This window comes from Aegilops tauschii, chromosome 2 (assembly GCF_002575655.3).
Source record: "Aegilops tauschii subsp. strangulata cultivar AL8/78 chromosome 2, Aet v6.0, whole genome shotgun sequence".
Classification (NCBI taxonomy): Eukaryota; Viridiplantae; Streptophyta; class Magnoliopsida; order Poales; family Poaceae; genus Aegilops; species Aegilops tauschii.
The window spans coordinates 358,695,758-358,710,889 of NC_053036.3; positions in this window are offsets into that span (position 1 = coordinate 358,695,758).

Here is a 15,132-nt window from a genome sequence, read left to right on the forward strand (position 1 = left end):
TGATATAGGCTCTAGGCACTTGTAGGAGTAGTTGCTATCAATTTTATTGAGTTTGGTTCATTTTTATTTGAAGTTACTAAAAATTTCAGAATTTTTCAGAAAATAATGACGAGATTTTTTAGGGGCTCATCGAGCCGAAGCTCGAAGGAAAACAAAGTGAAGAAGCACAGAGGCCCAAATATAATTTGCCTCGCACTGCGGAGGTCCGGCTGTGTGAATGGCCTTCCAATGATTTCTTGAGAGAAGTCGGGATTTATGATGATTTTTATGAATTGGCTGAGAATGCAGGCCTCACCGGCTTCCTCCGCGACCAACGCAATCAGTATCTCTTACTCACCAATACTTTTGTGCAAAACTTCTACTATTATCCTAAGGAATCACCTCCTTCAGTAGAGTTTCATTTATATGATGTTGTTAAAAAGATGCCACTAGATGAATTTTGCAAGGTTTGCAAAATACCTTTCAAGGGTAGTTTAGAGGAACCACATCGTAAAGATGTGGACGGGTTTATTGATACTATTACTGTGGGGGAAACTAGGAAGGTTTCCGATGCAAGAATCACTAGCATACATTTTCCTGTTTTACGCTACTTTGCCATATTTGCTAGTTGTTGCTTAATTGGTCGCAGAAACTGTGGAAACCTTAGTGTTCCTGATATTATCATTTTGTTCCATGGTTTATTCTGCGATAACACTGTTAGTATGGGCGGTATTATTGCTAAACGGTTAAGTTTGAACCGTACAAAGGGCCCCATCTTTGGAGGTATTTATGCCTCACGCCTTGCTGCACATTATAACATACCTATTAGGCACTATGAAAAAGAAGAAAAATTTCTGCCCAATGCTTATTTAGATTATAAGAGTATGGTAGCGCGTGACTTTATTGTTAAGAATAGGGAAGGAGCGCTTAAATACAAATTGTTCTTTGTTAAACATCACCCTGAGACTATTACCTTGCCTGCTCCCTCCTTGTTTAATTTATCTGAAGGTCCGTATCTCGTTCCGTTGGCGGCCATTCACGCCTACCGCAACCCTACACCAGCCACGGAGCCGGAACCACAATTTGAAACTCCACGACAGTCTAACTACCAGTGGGATCCGGATATGATTGCCAACCAGAGGTAGTCAGAGTCTTCTTCATCTCAGTACGACCCCAGCTACAACTATGGATATCCGCCAGGCCATCCGTGGCAATAAACCAACTTAGGCCAAAAGCCTAAGCTTGGGGGAGTACGTATTTCTCACCGACATTACATTTATGTTCACACACTCATTGCTAAATGTCGGTGCTCATACTTTTTCGTTGTAATATCCATGCTAGTTTATTTTCCCTTTTTCTTGCTTTCTTCTTGTGTGTTTAATAAACCTTAAGAAAAACAAAAAAATAGTGTAGCTTTTAGTTAGTTCAGTTTTCTTGCTGTAGTAGTAATAATTAAAAAGAAAACCCAAAAAGATTTCTCGTTTTTCTTTTGCTTGTTGGGAGCTTTCCCGTGTAAATAGTTTTATTTCTTTTCTTTTCTTTGGGGGTCGATAGGAGAAGATCATGACTAAATTGTTGAAGTGGCTCTTATATGCATTATTGTTGATTTAACCAAGAGCCCATATTGCCTTGTCTTCTCCTATTTATTGAATGCTCGCAGATTCCAGCTTAGTCCAATGCACGTGCACTCTTATTATTTTCACATCGTTCGGTCGTGCAAGTGAAAGGCAATTATGACGATATATGATGGACTGGCTGAGATGAGAGAAGCTGGTATGAACTCGACCTCTTTTTTTTCGTAAATATGATGACTTCATCGTTCCTGATTCAGCCTATTATGAATAAACATGTTTGCAACGACAATTAGAGATCATAGTTGCTTATGCCATGCTTGATTAGCTAGGAGTTATAATGGTTTACCTTGCGTGCCAACATGCTATTAAAATGGTTGTGATGTGGTATAGTGGGGTGGTATCCTCCTTTGAATGATTTAAGTGACTCGACTTGGCACATGTTCACGCATGTAGTTGAAACAAATCAACACAGCCTTCAGGATATTTATGTTCATGGTGGATTATATCCTACTCATGCTCGTACTCAATGTCTATTAATTTTAATGCATGTTCATGACTATTGTTGCTCTCTAGTTGGTCGCTTCCCAGTCTTTTGCTAGCCTTCACTTGTACTAAGCGGGAATACTGCTTGTGCATCCAATCCCTTAAACCCCAAAGTTATGCCATATGAGTCCACCATACCTTCCTATATGCGGTATCTACCTGCCGTTCCAAGTAAATTTTTATGTGCCAAACTCTAAACCTTCAAATGAAATTCTGTTTTGTATGCTCTAATAGCTCATGTATCAACTAGGGCTGTCCGTATCTTCCATGCTAGGCGGGTTATTCTCAAGAGGAGTGGACTCCGCTCCTCACTCACGAGAAAATGGCTGGTCACCGGGATGCCCAGTCCCATGCTTTATGCAAACTAAATCAAAATAATTGCAAACAAAACTCCCCCTGGGACTGTTGCTAGTTGGAGGCACTCGTTGTTTCGAGCAAGCCATGGATTGATGCTTGTTGGTGGAGGGGGAGTATAAACTTTACCATTCTGTTTGGGAACCACCTATAATGTGTGTAGCATGGAAAATATCGCCATCTCTTGGTTGTTATGTTGACAATGAAAGTATGCCCCTCAAAATATTATTTATCTCTATTTCAAAACCGAGCTCTGGCACCTCTACAAATCCCTGCTTCCCTCTGCGAAGGGCCTATCTATTTACTTTGATGTTGAGTCATCACCCTCTTATTAAAAAGCACTAGCTGGAGAGCGCTGCTGTCATTTGCATCCATTACTATTAATTTATATTGGGTATGACTATGACTGGATCTCTTTTACCATGAATTACAATGTCTAGTCAATCCTTGATCTTTAAAGGTGCTCTGCATTTATGTTTTGCGGTCTCAGAAAGGGCTAGAGAGATACCAACCTGTTATATCATATCATGATTGTTTTGAGAAAGTGTTGTCATCCGAGATTTATTATTATTGCTCGCTAGTTGATTATGCCATTGACATGAGTAAACATGAGACCTAAGAGTTATTGTGAATGTGGTTAGTCATAATCTTTGCTGAAAACTTGAATGCTGGCTTCACATATTTACAACAACAACAACAAACAGAGTTTGTAAAAGTTTTTCTTTATCACTTTCAGTTTATCAACTGAATTGCTTGAGGACAAGCAAAGGTTTAAGCTTGGGGGAGTTGATACGTCTCCGTCGTATCTACTTTTCCAAACACTTTTGCCCTTGTTTTGGACTCTAACTTGCATGATTTGAATGGAACTAACCCGGACTGACGTTGTTTTCAGCAGACTTTCCATGGTGTTATTTATGTGCAGAAACAAAAGTTCTCGGAATGACCTGAAACTCCACGGAACATCTATTTGGAAAATAAGAAAAATACTGGTAAAAAAGCCACGTCAGGGGGCCCACACCCTGTCCACGAGGGTGGAGGGCGCGCCTGCCCCCCTACATCATGGGCCCCCTGACGCTCCACCAACCTCAACTCAAACTCCATATATTCACTTTCGGGGAGGAAAAAATCAGAGAGAAGGATTCATCGCGTTTCACGATACAGAGCCGCCGCCAAGCCCTAAAACTTCTCGGGAGGGCTGATCTGGAGTCCGTTCGGGGCTCCGGAGAGGGGAATCCGTCGCTATCGTCATAATCAACCATCCTCCATCACCAATTTCATGATGCTCACCACCGTGCGTGAGTAATTCCATCGTAGGCTTGCTGGACGGTGATGGGTTGGATGAGATCTATCATGTAATCGAGTTAGTTTTGTTAGGGTTTGATTCCTAGTATCCACTATGTTCTGAGATTGATGTTGCTATGACTTTGCTATGCTTAATGCTTGCCACTAGGGCCCGAGTGCCATGATTTCAGATCTGAACCTATTATGTTTTCATGAATATATGTGAGTTCTTGATCCTATCTTGCAAGTCTATAGTCACCTACTATGTGTTATGATCCGGCAACCCCGAAGTGACAATAATCGGGACCACTCCCGGTGATGACCATAGTTTGAGGAGTTCATCTATTCACTATGTGTTAATGCTTTGTTCCGGTACTCTATTAAAAGGAGGCCTTAATATCCCTTAGTTTCCATTAGGACCCCGCTGCCGCGGGAGGGTAGGACAAAAGATGTCATGCAAGTTCTTTACCATAAGCATGTATGACTATATTCGGAATACATGCCTACATTACATTGATGAATTGGAGCTAGTTCTGTGTCACCCTATGTTATGCTTGTTACATGATGAACCGCATCCGGCATAATTCTCCATCACCGATCCAATGCCTACGAGCTTTTCACATATTGTTCTTCGCTTATTTACTTTTCTGTTGCTACTGTTACAATCGTTACAAAACCCAAAAATATTACTTTTGTTACTGTTACCACTACTATCATATTACTTTGCTACTAAATACTTTGCTGCAGATATTAAGTTATCCAGGTGTGGTTGAATTGACAACTCAACTGCTAATACTTGAGAATATTCTTTGGCTCCCCTTGTGTCGAATCAATAAATTTGGGTTGAATACTCTACCCTCGAAAACTATTGCGATCCCCTATACTTGTGGGTTATCAGGAAGCGCTTTATTTAAAGCCATTAAGCTAGGCATATAGTGCTCAAGTAATGGATCCACCCGGATCCCAAGGTATATCAAAGCCAATTTTAATTAACAATGATTTGTGATTTAGTAGTGAGCACAAAGTAACATATATCATGTAACAACGAAGTCTAACTCTCTTCCTATGCATCAGCATGTCATAAAAGAACAATTCATGCACACATAGTAAAGGCCAATGCATAGTATAAACAGTTTCTTGCAATTTTATCATATTCGAAACATGGAGTGGTGGAGATGTAGTTCCTCTCTCATAATAATTGCAAGTAGGAGCAGTAAGCACATGCATATTATATCTATCAAAATCATCATGTGTAGTAGTAAAACACAACCCATCAATATAATCCTTAATAAGGGCAAACTTCTCCGATATAGTTTAGTCGGGAGAATTCAAAAAGATAATAGAACTATCATGCATGGGTGCAATAGCGACAATTTCATGTTTAACATAAGGAACTATCGCAAGTTCATCTCCATAAGCATAATTCATATTGGCATCTTGGCCACAAGCATAGCAAGCATCATCAAAAAGGGATATTTCAAAAGAATCAAGGGGATCATAACAATCATCATAGCAATCATCCTTCGGTAAGCACGAAGGGAAATTAAACAATGTATGAGTTGAAGAGTTACTCTCATTAGAAGGTGGGCACGGGTAGCTAATCCGCTCTTCCTCCTTTTGTTCTTCGCTCTCCTCGTCATCTTTTTCATCCAATGAGCTCACAGTTTCATCAATTCCTTCTTCCATAGACTCCTACAAAATATTAGTCTCTTCTTGGACAGCAGAGACTCTCTCAATAAAATCATCAATATCGGAATTGAATTCATAATTCTCATAGCAATATTTAAGTATAGAAAAAATTTCAGGTCTGTAAACAGCATCATCAAGATTTTCACACTCTTTAAACAAAGATTCAATTTCATAAGCACCCATAAAAGCAACAAATTCTTCTATTTGTTCCACATCATAGTAATCATATATACCATTAGCATAAGAAGCCAAGGTTTTATTATAATTAAATCTGCGTGAAAAGGGAAGGTGTGGAGCCTTCATCCTAGAGCAACAAGTATAATCATGTCTCAACCATAGATCCCGAGCATACCAACGCAACATATAAATTTGATCCCATAATAGTTTCCCTTTTTGAGTCAAGCGATAATCCCTAAAGTATTCAAGTTGATCCAACGTGTCTCCCATAACATAATTGAATGGGGTTTTCTCAGGATTATTAAAGTAGTACATAATATCTTTCACATAATGAGCATCGAGGGTTTTAGTAGGTTCCCCATCTCCATGAGTAGCAAGTAAACCTAATTTTTTTGGTATTTCATGTTCCATATCAATAACTAAAGATGGAGAACAACTAAGAACAGCAAATAAAATATACTTAGTGATAAAGCAAACAAGCACACACGAGAATATTCACCCCATGCTATAACTCCCCGGCAGCGGCGCCAGAAAAAGGTCTTGATAACCCACAAGTATAGGGCATAAATTGTAGCCTCTTTCGATAAGTAAGAGTGTCGAACCCAACGAGGAGCTAAAGGTAGAAAAAATATTCCCTCAAGTTCTATCGACCACCGATACAACTCTACGCACGCTTAACGTTTGCTTTACCTAGAACAAGTATGAAACTAGAAGTACTTTGTAGGTGTTGTGGGATAGGTTTGCAAGAATATAAAGAGCACGTAAATAAAAACTAGGGGCTGTTTTAGGTAAAGAAGCAATAAAGTTAGTAGCGAGTGTGGAAAAGTGGTGGTAGGAGTTGCGAAATTGTCCCTAAGCAATTGACTACTTTACTAGACTGATAGCAAGTTTTATGGGGGAGAGGCCACTGCTAGCATGTCATCCCTGACTTGGAATTCTATGCACTTATGATTGGAACTATTAGCAAGCATTCGCAACTACTAACGTTCATTAAGGTAAAACCCAAACATAGCATTAAGATATATTGGTCCCCCTTCAATCCCGTATGCATCAATTTCTATGCTAGGTTGAAGCTTCTGTCACTCTTGCCCTCCAATACATAGTCCTATCAACATACAACTAACCCTATGGTGTGATCCATGCGCGCGCTCATATGGTGGGCACCAAAGGACAGCAACATAACCACAAGCAAATTAAACCAATCATAGCAATTCACCAATTACCGATAGGACAACGAAAATCTACTCAAACATCATAGGATGGCAACACATCATTGGATAATAATATAGAGCATAAAGCACCATGTTCAAGTAGAGGGTACAGCGGGTTGGGGGAGAGTGGACCGCTGTAGATAGATGGGGGAAGGTGATGGAGATGTTGGTGAAGATGACGGAGGTGTTGGTGTAGATTACAGTGACGATGATGGCCCCGGCGGTGTTCCGGCGCCACCGGAAGAGAGGGGGAGAGGGCCTCCCTTCTTCTTGTTCTTCCTTGACCTTCTCCCTAGATGGGAGAAGGGTTTCCCCTCTGGTCCATGGCCTCCATGGCATGGGTGGGGCGAGAGCCCCTCCGAGATTGGATCTGTCTCTCTGTCTCTCTTTGTTTTTGCGCTCCTCATTCTGGCCTTTCACCGTTTCTTATATTCCCGGAGATCCGTAACTCCAATTGGGCTGAAATTTGAACACGATTTTTATCCAGATATTGGCTTTCTCGCGGCGAAAGAAGGGCACCAACCGCCTTACAGGGTGGCCACGAGGCTCAGGGGCGCGCCCCCTGCCTCGTGGCCCCCTCGGGCATCGTCTCGCGTTGATTCTTCTTCCCAAAAATCACATATATTCCAAAAAAAATCTCTGTCGGTTTTTATCCCGGTTGGACTCCGTTTGATATGGATTTTTCTGCCAAAGAAAAACATGCAACAAACAGGAACTGGCACTAGGCACTGGATCAATATGTTAGTCCCAAAAATAGTATAAAAAGTTGCCAAAAGTATATGAAAGTTGTAGAATATTGGCATGGAACAATCAAAAATTATAGATACGACGGAGACGTATCACACGCCCTCCCTTTTTTCAAGATTTTGAAAAAGGCAGGGCCAATGGAATGGACCGCGGAGGCCGAGGCGGCGCTGCAGGATTTGAAGAGGTACCTCCCTCTACGCCAATACTAGTCGCGCCTAAACCGCAAGAACCGTTGCTGCTGTATCTAGCGGCAACGAATCAAGCAGTAGTACTGGCAAGACTGTCGGATGACGAGCCAGAGCTCCCCCCGACAGGGTCTGGTGCTGGCAAGGCAGGACCACCGGCAGAGTCTGGTGCTGGCAAGGCAGGATCTTCGCAAGCAAACGAAGTGATACAGAGGAAGAAGATGATGCAGCACCCAGTTTACTTTGCCAGCTCCCTCTTGCAAGGGGCTAGGTCAAGATACTCTGGCGTACAGAAGATGCTCTTCTGCCTCCTTATGGCCTCGAGGAAGCTGCGTCATTATTTTCAAGCACATGAGATCACCGTCATCACTCACTTCCCATTGCAACGGATTTTGCACAACCCAGATGCAACCGGAAGGATTGTGCAGTGGGCATTGGAACTGTCAAGCTTTGATCTCAGGTTTGAAAGCACTTCGACAATCCAGAGCAGAGCCTTGGCGGAGTTCATCTTAGAATGGACCTCAACGCCTGACGAAGAAATTCAAGAGACCACTCTCCCCGGCAAGGAAACAAGCCACGTCTGAATTATGTACTTTGATGGGGCTTTCTCGCTGCAAGGCGCTGGTGCATGTGTGCTACTTATCGCGCCCACCGGAGAGCACCTCAAGTACGTAGTCCAAATGCACTTTCCCCGAGAGAGATCGACGAACAACACTGCGGAGTATGAAGGGCTGCTCGCCAGTCTCAGGATCGCGGCAGACCTTGGAATCAGAAAATTGGTCGTCCGTGGAGATTCACAACTCGTAATGAAGCAAGTGAACAAGGATTATCAGAGCCCGTTGATGGAAGCTTATGTAGATGCAGTAAGAAGGTTGGAAGAGCGTTTCGATGGTCTGCAAGCAGAGCATGTTCCTCGAGCAAAGAACATCATTGTTGATGACTTGTCAAAACGTGCTGCCCTCAAGTTACCTGTGGAACCAGGAACCTTTGTGCTCCAATTGACTCAGCCATCCGCTGAACCATCGGCAGGACAGAACAAGCGAAGGAAGTCAGGCCCCGACAAGTACTTTCCCGCTGAGCTCCCAGGAGCTGCCAGCAAGGATGTTGCCGTGGACACCAAGTTTGTCGGGGAGCGACAGGCTCCGGCAGGGCCTCAAGCCCTTGCCGTAGAGGCAACTGCTCCCATGGCAGAAGACATGCCTCTAGTCCTTGCCGTCGAGCCTCAGGCTCGGGCATGGGCACAACACACCATTCAGTTCCTCCAAACGGGGGAACTCCCTGAGGAACAGGAAGAAGCGGAGAAAGTGGCTCGTCGGTCTGGCATGTACTAGTTTGTGGACGACGTCCTATACAGGAAAAGGTCGAACGGCGTGGAATTGAAGTGCATTCCCCAGGAGGACAGACTGGAGCTGTTGGCAGAGATACATGGAGGCATGTGTGGCTCACATAGGATCAAGAGCCCTGGCCGGCAAAGCATTCCAGCAAGGTTTCTTTTGGCCCACTGCTCTTCAGGATGCAACTGCACTAGTAACCAAGTGTGAAGCGTGTCAATTCCATTCGAAGAAACTCCATCAGCCAGCTCAAGCTCCTCGGACGATCCCTCTTTCCCGGACATTTTCGGTCTGGGGCTTGACATACTGGGCCCCTTTCCCCGTGCTGTCAGGGGCTTTGAGTACTTGTACATTGCGATCGACAAGTTCACGAAGTGGCCAGAAGTGAAAGCAGTGAGAAAGGTGACAGCACAATCAGCCGTCAAGTTCTTCAAGGGACTAGTTTGTCGTTTTGGTGTGCCAAACAGAGTCATCACCAACAACAACACGCAGTTCACAAGCCGCACCTTCATGCAATACATCCAAGACCTCGGCAGCAAGATCTATTTTGCTTCTGTTGCACATCCACGAAGCAACGCCCAGGCGGAAAGGGCAAATGCTGAAGCACTGCGGGGCCTCGGAACAAGGACTTTTGACAGGATGCACAAGTGCGTAAGTGTAGGATTGAAAGTATGTCTAGAGGGGGGTGATTAGACTACTCGACCAAATAAAAACCTAGCCTTTTCCCAATTTTAAGTCTTGGCAGATTTTAGCACTTATCACAAGACAAGAAATCAACCCACACATGCAATTCTAAGAGTATAGCAGCGGAATGTAAATCATTGCATATGAAGGTAAAGGGGAGGAGTTTGGAGGGAGCAAAAGCAATGTAGACACGAAGATTTTTCCCGTGGTTCCGATAGGTGGTGCTATCGTACATCCACGTTGATGGAGACTTCAACCCACGAAGGGTAACGGTTGCGCGAGTCCATGGAGGGCTCCACCCACGAAGGGTCCACGAAGAAGGAACTTGTCTATCCCACCATGGCCATCGCCCACGAAGGACTTGCCTCACTAGGGTAGATCTTCACGAAGTAGGCGATCTCCTTGCCCGTACAAACTCCTTGGTTCAACTCCACAATCTTGACGGAGGATCCCAAGTGACACCTAACCAATCTAGGAGACACCACTCTCCAAAACGTGATAGATGGTGTGTTGATGATGAACTCCTTGCTCTTGTGCTTCAAATGATAGTCTCCCCAACACTCAACTCTCTCACACAGATTGGGATTTGGTGGAAAGATGATTTGAGTGGAAAGCAACTTGGGGAAGGCTAGAGATCAAGATTCTTGTGGTTGGATTGGAATATCTTGGTCTCAACACATGAGTAGGTGGTTCTCTCTCAGAAAATGAATGTTGGAAGTGTAGGCATGTTCTGATGGCTCTCTCTTCGAATGGAGGAAGGATGGAGGGGTATATATAGCCTCCAGACAAAATCTAACCGTTACACACAATTTACCAAACTCGGTGAGACCGAATAGTCAAACTCGGTCAGACCGATTTAGTTTAAAATGTGAATGTTAGGATTTTTGGTGGGACCGACATGTCAACTCGATGGGACCGATTTCATTAGGGTTAGGGCATAACGTAATCTCGGTGAGACCGATCACATGAACTCGGTGAGACCGATTTCTTTAATAGGCAAACAGAGAGTTGGTCAGGCAAACTCGGTGGGACCGATCGTTCATTTCGGTAAGACCGAAACATTACGAAGAGGAAACAGAGAGTTTGCATTGCGAACTCGGTGGGACCGATCGCTCATCTCGGTTAGACCAAAATGTTACGAAGGGAAACAGAGAGTTTGCAATCCCATCTCAGTGAGACCGAGATCCCTATCGGTGAGACTGAACTGATTAGGATTTCTGGCTATGGCTATGTCAAATGAACTCGGTGGCGCTGGATAGATCAATTCGGTGGGGCTGAGTTTTACTTTTGGTTTGGGACATATATGGATATGAGAAAGTGGTTGAGGGCTTTTGGAGCATATCACTAAGCATTTTGAGCAAGCAAGCCATTAAGCAACACCTCATCCCCTTTTAATAGTATTGGCTTTTCCTATGGACTCAATGTGACCTTGGATCACTAAAATGAAAATGTAGAGTCTTGAGCATGAGCCAGTATGTGTCCTTAGCATTTTGAGGGGTCCATATCTCTAGTCCATGACATCCAATCATTGAAATTTCTAAAATGATCATCTTGAAAGGGTATTAGTTCAATGAGCTATATGTTGTTAAGAATTACCAAAACCACGTAGGGATTAGTTGCACTGTCAATCTCCCCCTTTTTTTGTAATTGATGACAACATATAGATCAAAGCTTCGACAAATGATAATAAGATTGAAATATATCGTCGCTTTGAGAAGTATGTGATAAGCAAGAGCTCCCCATAAATTTGTGCCTTATTTAAAATTTGCTTTTGAATGCAAATGCACAATCGATTAGGATCATGGGTTACTCTTCCATGTCACATACATCTTGGTGGAGCGCTCAAAATGATAGAATACAAAATATGCACTCATCACCAAGGCAAAGTGAATGATCATACAAGAGAGATAAATAATATCATCATTCAAGCACAAGCATTAATGTATGATATGATCAAACACATGACCATACAAGTATCTCACACACATAAACATACAGTATCATCGAAGCAAGCACACAAATAAGTATCAAGCAAGTGGCAAAAGAGATAGCAAAAAGAAGCAAATTTCTCTCTCTAGAAGCCTATGATCTATACACTTTCTCCCCCTTTGACAACAAGTTACCAAAAATCTTGAAAATGCATAGTGCTATGCGTCTCTCTAGAGGACTCCAAGGACGAATGCATCTGCTGAAGTTGTTGGAGCTGGTGGAGTGGCAACTGGAGGGGCTACAGAAGCTGTGGTTGCAGGTGCTGACGTAGTAGCTCTTGTGTTTGTCACAGGCACTGCTGCAGATCTCTGTGCCCTAGGCACTCTCTGAAAAGCATATGTGGTTGCTTTCCCTTTCCTCTCTTCAGCTTCTTCCTGGAGCTGCTCAACTGATGTCTGCATCTCTGTCACCTTCAAGTCAAGATCATAGAACTTTGTTTCAATGATCCTCTCTAGGCTCTCTTGGTTCCGAGTCAGGGTGGCCAATCCTTTCTCAATCCTCAAGGTGGCTTGAATAAGATATCGAGGTTGATCTTGCTTAGACTTGAGGAAGACTTGTGAAGCCTCTTCAACACTTGGCATTTTTGCTGCCTTCTCAGCTTTTGCTTTCTCCCTCTTCCCTTGAGCCTCTACTGATGTGGGATCTTCATCATTCATGACAAATGTGTTGTCCTCAAAGTCAGGCCTCAAGGGAAGATGTTCTTTATCCAACAAGTATGTGCCTGTGCCCATCTTGGAGTTGATGAGCATCTGGAGATGTGGAGCATACCCACATGATCTTTTCTGGTCTGCAGCTGTCCTCTTGATTGTCTCAACAATCAAACTCATCACTTTGAACTTCTGGGGCACATCAAACAACTGAAGCAAATTGATGGAGTGGCCTCTGATCATCCTGTGATCTCCTGATTTGGGAAACAAGGTGTGCCTCAAGATGGTGTTAATAGTGGCTAGTCCAGACGACAGATAATATACAGAGCCTAGCTAGTGAGTCTCCAAGGCCTTGTCAGGAATCTCCTTATACATGTTGGATGTAACACCCTGGGAATCATGCTACAGTAACTCCCTGTGATTAAGCTAATCATGTTGCTAAACAGGGCTTGATCACATTTGAATCACCTTCCTTTTCAAACTCCCAGTTCAAACTTCAAATATAATTAAAGTGAAAAATAAAAGTTTTCAAAAACTCAAACAAAAATGTTCAGTGGGTGCCAAATATTACACTGGTAATTATGGTGGAGAAAACACATTTTTATAAAATACCTAAATACTTTTAAATGAAATAAAACAGAAAAGGAAATAAGCAAATAAAAAGAAAACAGAAAACAGAAACAGAACAGGAAAAGAAAAAAAAAGGAGCAGGCCTTCCCCCCCCCACTGGACCCGTGGCCCATCTGCACCGAACCCCCCCCCCCCCCGGCCCAAACTGGGCCGCACCCCCGCACCCCCGACCCCGGCCCAGCCCACCTCTCCTCCCTCGCCCCCTTCCCTGTTCCCCCGACCAGGTCGGAACAGGGGCGCGCTCCCGCCCGACCCCCTCGCCGGCACCGACGCCGGAGAGGATAAGGGCGCCAGCGGCCCCCGCCTCCTCGGGCCTCTCTCCCACTCACCCCGCTCACTCCCTCGGCCTCTGCGCCTCTCCCCCGCCAGATCCACCTCTCTCTCCCCTTCGATCCCCTCTGCCCGCGCGTGCTCGCCGCCGTTCACCGTCGAACTCGCGGCCACCGTGCCCCGATCGCCCCGACGACGTGCCCGAACGACTCCCCGCCGTCGACTACGTCGACTACGCCCTCGGGAACGAGCCGAGCGCCTCTGCACCGGCCTCCCCGAGCTCGTCTTCAACCTACGGCCGCCGTCGTTCGTCGCCGATTCCGGCTACCCCGCGCCCTCCCCGAGCACGCTGCCACTCCCTACAGCTCCGCTGTGAGCTCCCGCATCTCCTCCCCCTCTCCGTTAGCTCGCTCGCGCTCCGTAGCTGCTCCCCCACGCGCGCCCGATCGCCACGCCGCGGAGCTCGCCGCCGGCGGGTCTCCGGTGACCAAATGGTCACGGGCGTAGGCCCACTAGCCCGACCGCACCATGCCGCCCCCGCCCAGCTACTTAGTTCGGCCGTTCGCGCGCTCTAATGCAGCTTCCGTCGGGCACCCGAAGCACCTCGCCGCCGGCGAGCTCGTAGCGGTCGTCTCCGGCCGTTCCAGCCCCTCCGACCACCGCCGTTGGACGCGCGACGTCGAGCCGCGTCGAACGCGCCAAGCCCCGCCCCCGCAAACCCACTGTGGGTGAAACCCGTACCCCTCCCGAGCCACGCCGCCGTGCGTTTGGTCGCCGGCGTTGCTCCGGCGCCGGCCGCCGACGTGGCAGGCCTGGGGCCACCCCAGTGCCCCTGCCAGTGGCCCCCACGGGCCCCAGTTGACTGGGTTGACCCAGTCAACTGCTGACTGGGCAGGCCCAGTCACTGGCATGCGGGCCCCGCCGCAAAAATAAAAGAAAAGAAAATGTTTTATAAATAAAAATAATTATTTTAACTAATCACTCACTGACATGTGGGGCCCACCCCTCTAATTATACTGTTAGATTAGTTTAAATAGATATTAGAATAACAGAGACTGACATGTGGGTCCCACTGGACCCACCTGTCTGGTTTGACTGGTCAGCCGACCTGTTGACTTGCTGACGTCAGCATGACCTCATGCTGACGTCATAATTCATTTTTCTTAATATAAATAATTCCAGAACTTCAAATAAACTTTGAAAATTCATATCTTTTAAACCGTAACTCGGATGAAAATGTTTTCTATATCAAAGTTGCTCAGAACGACGAGACGAATCCGGATACGCAGTCCGTTCGTCCACCACACCTCCCTAACCTATCGAACTAGCAACTTTCCCCCTCCGGTCCGTCTGTCCAAAAACGTGTAACATCGGGAATACCTCCCGGATGTTCCCCCCCTTCACCGATACCACCTGCTGTCGCGTTAGGACACCCCTAGCATCGCTCATTGTCATGTCACGCATCGTCATGCTTATGTTTGCATTGTATTTACTGTTTCTTCCCCCTCTTCTCTCCGGTAGACTACGAGACCGACACTGCTGCTGCCTAGTTCGACTACGGAGTCGACGACCCCTCCTACTTGCCAGAGCAACCAGGCAAGCCCCCCCCTTGATCACCAGATATCGCCTACTCTTCTCTATACTGCTTGCATTAGAGTAGTGTAGCATGTTACTGCTTTCCGATAATCCTATCCTGATGCATAGCCTGTCATTGTTTCTACAATTGTTACCCTTACCTGCTATCCTACTGCTTAGTATAGGATGCTAGTGTTTCATCAGTGGCCCTACACTCTTGTCCGTCTGCCATGCTATACTACTGGGCCGTGATCACTTCGGGAGGT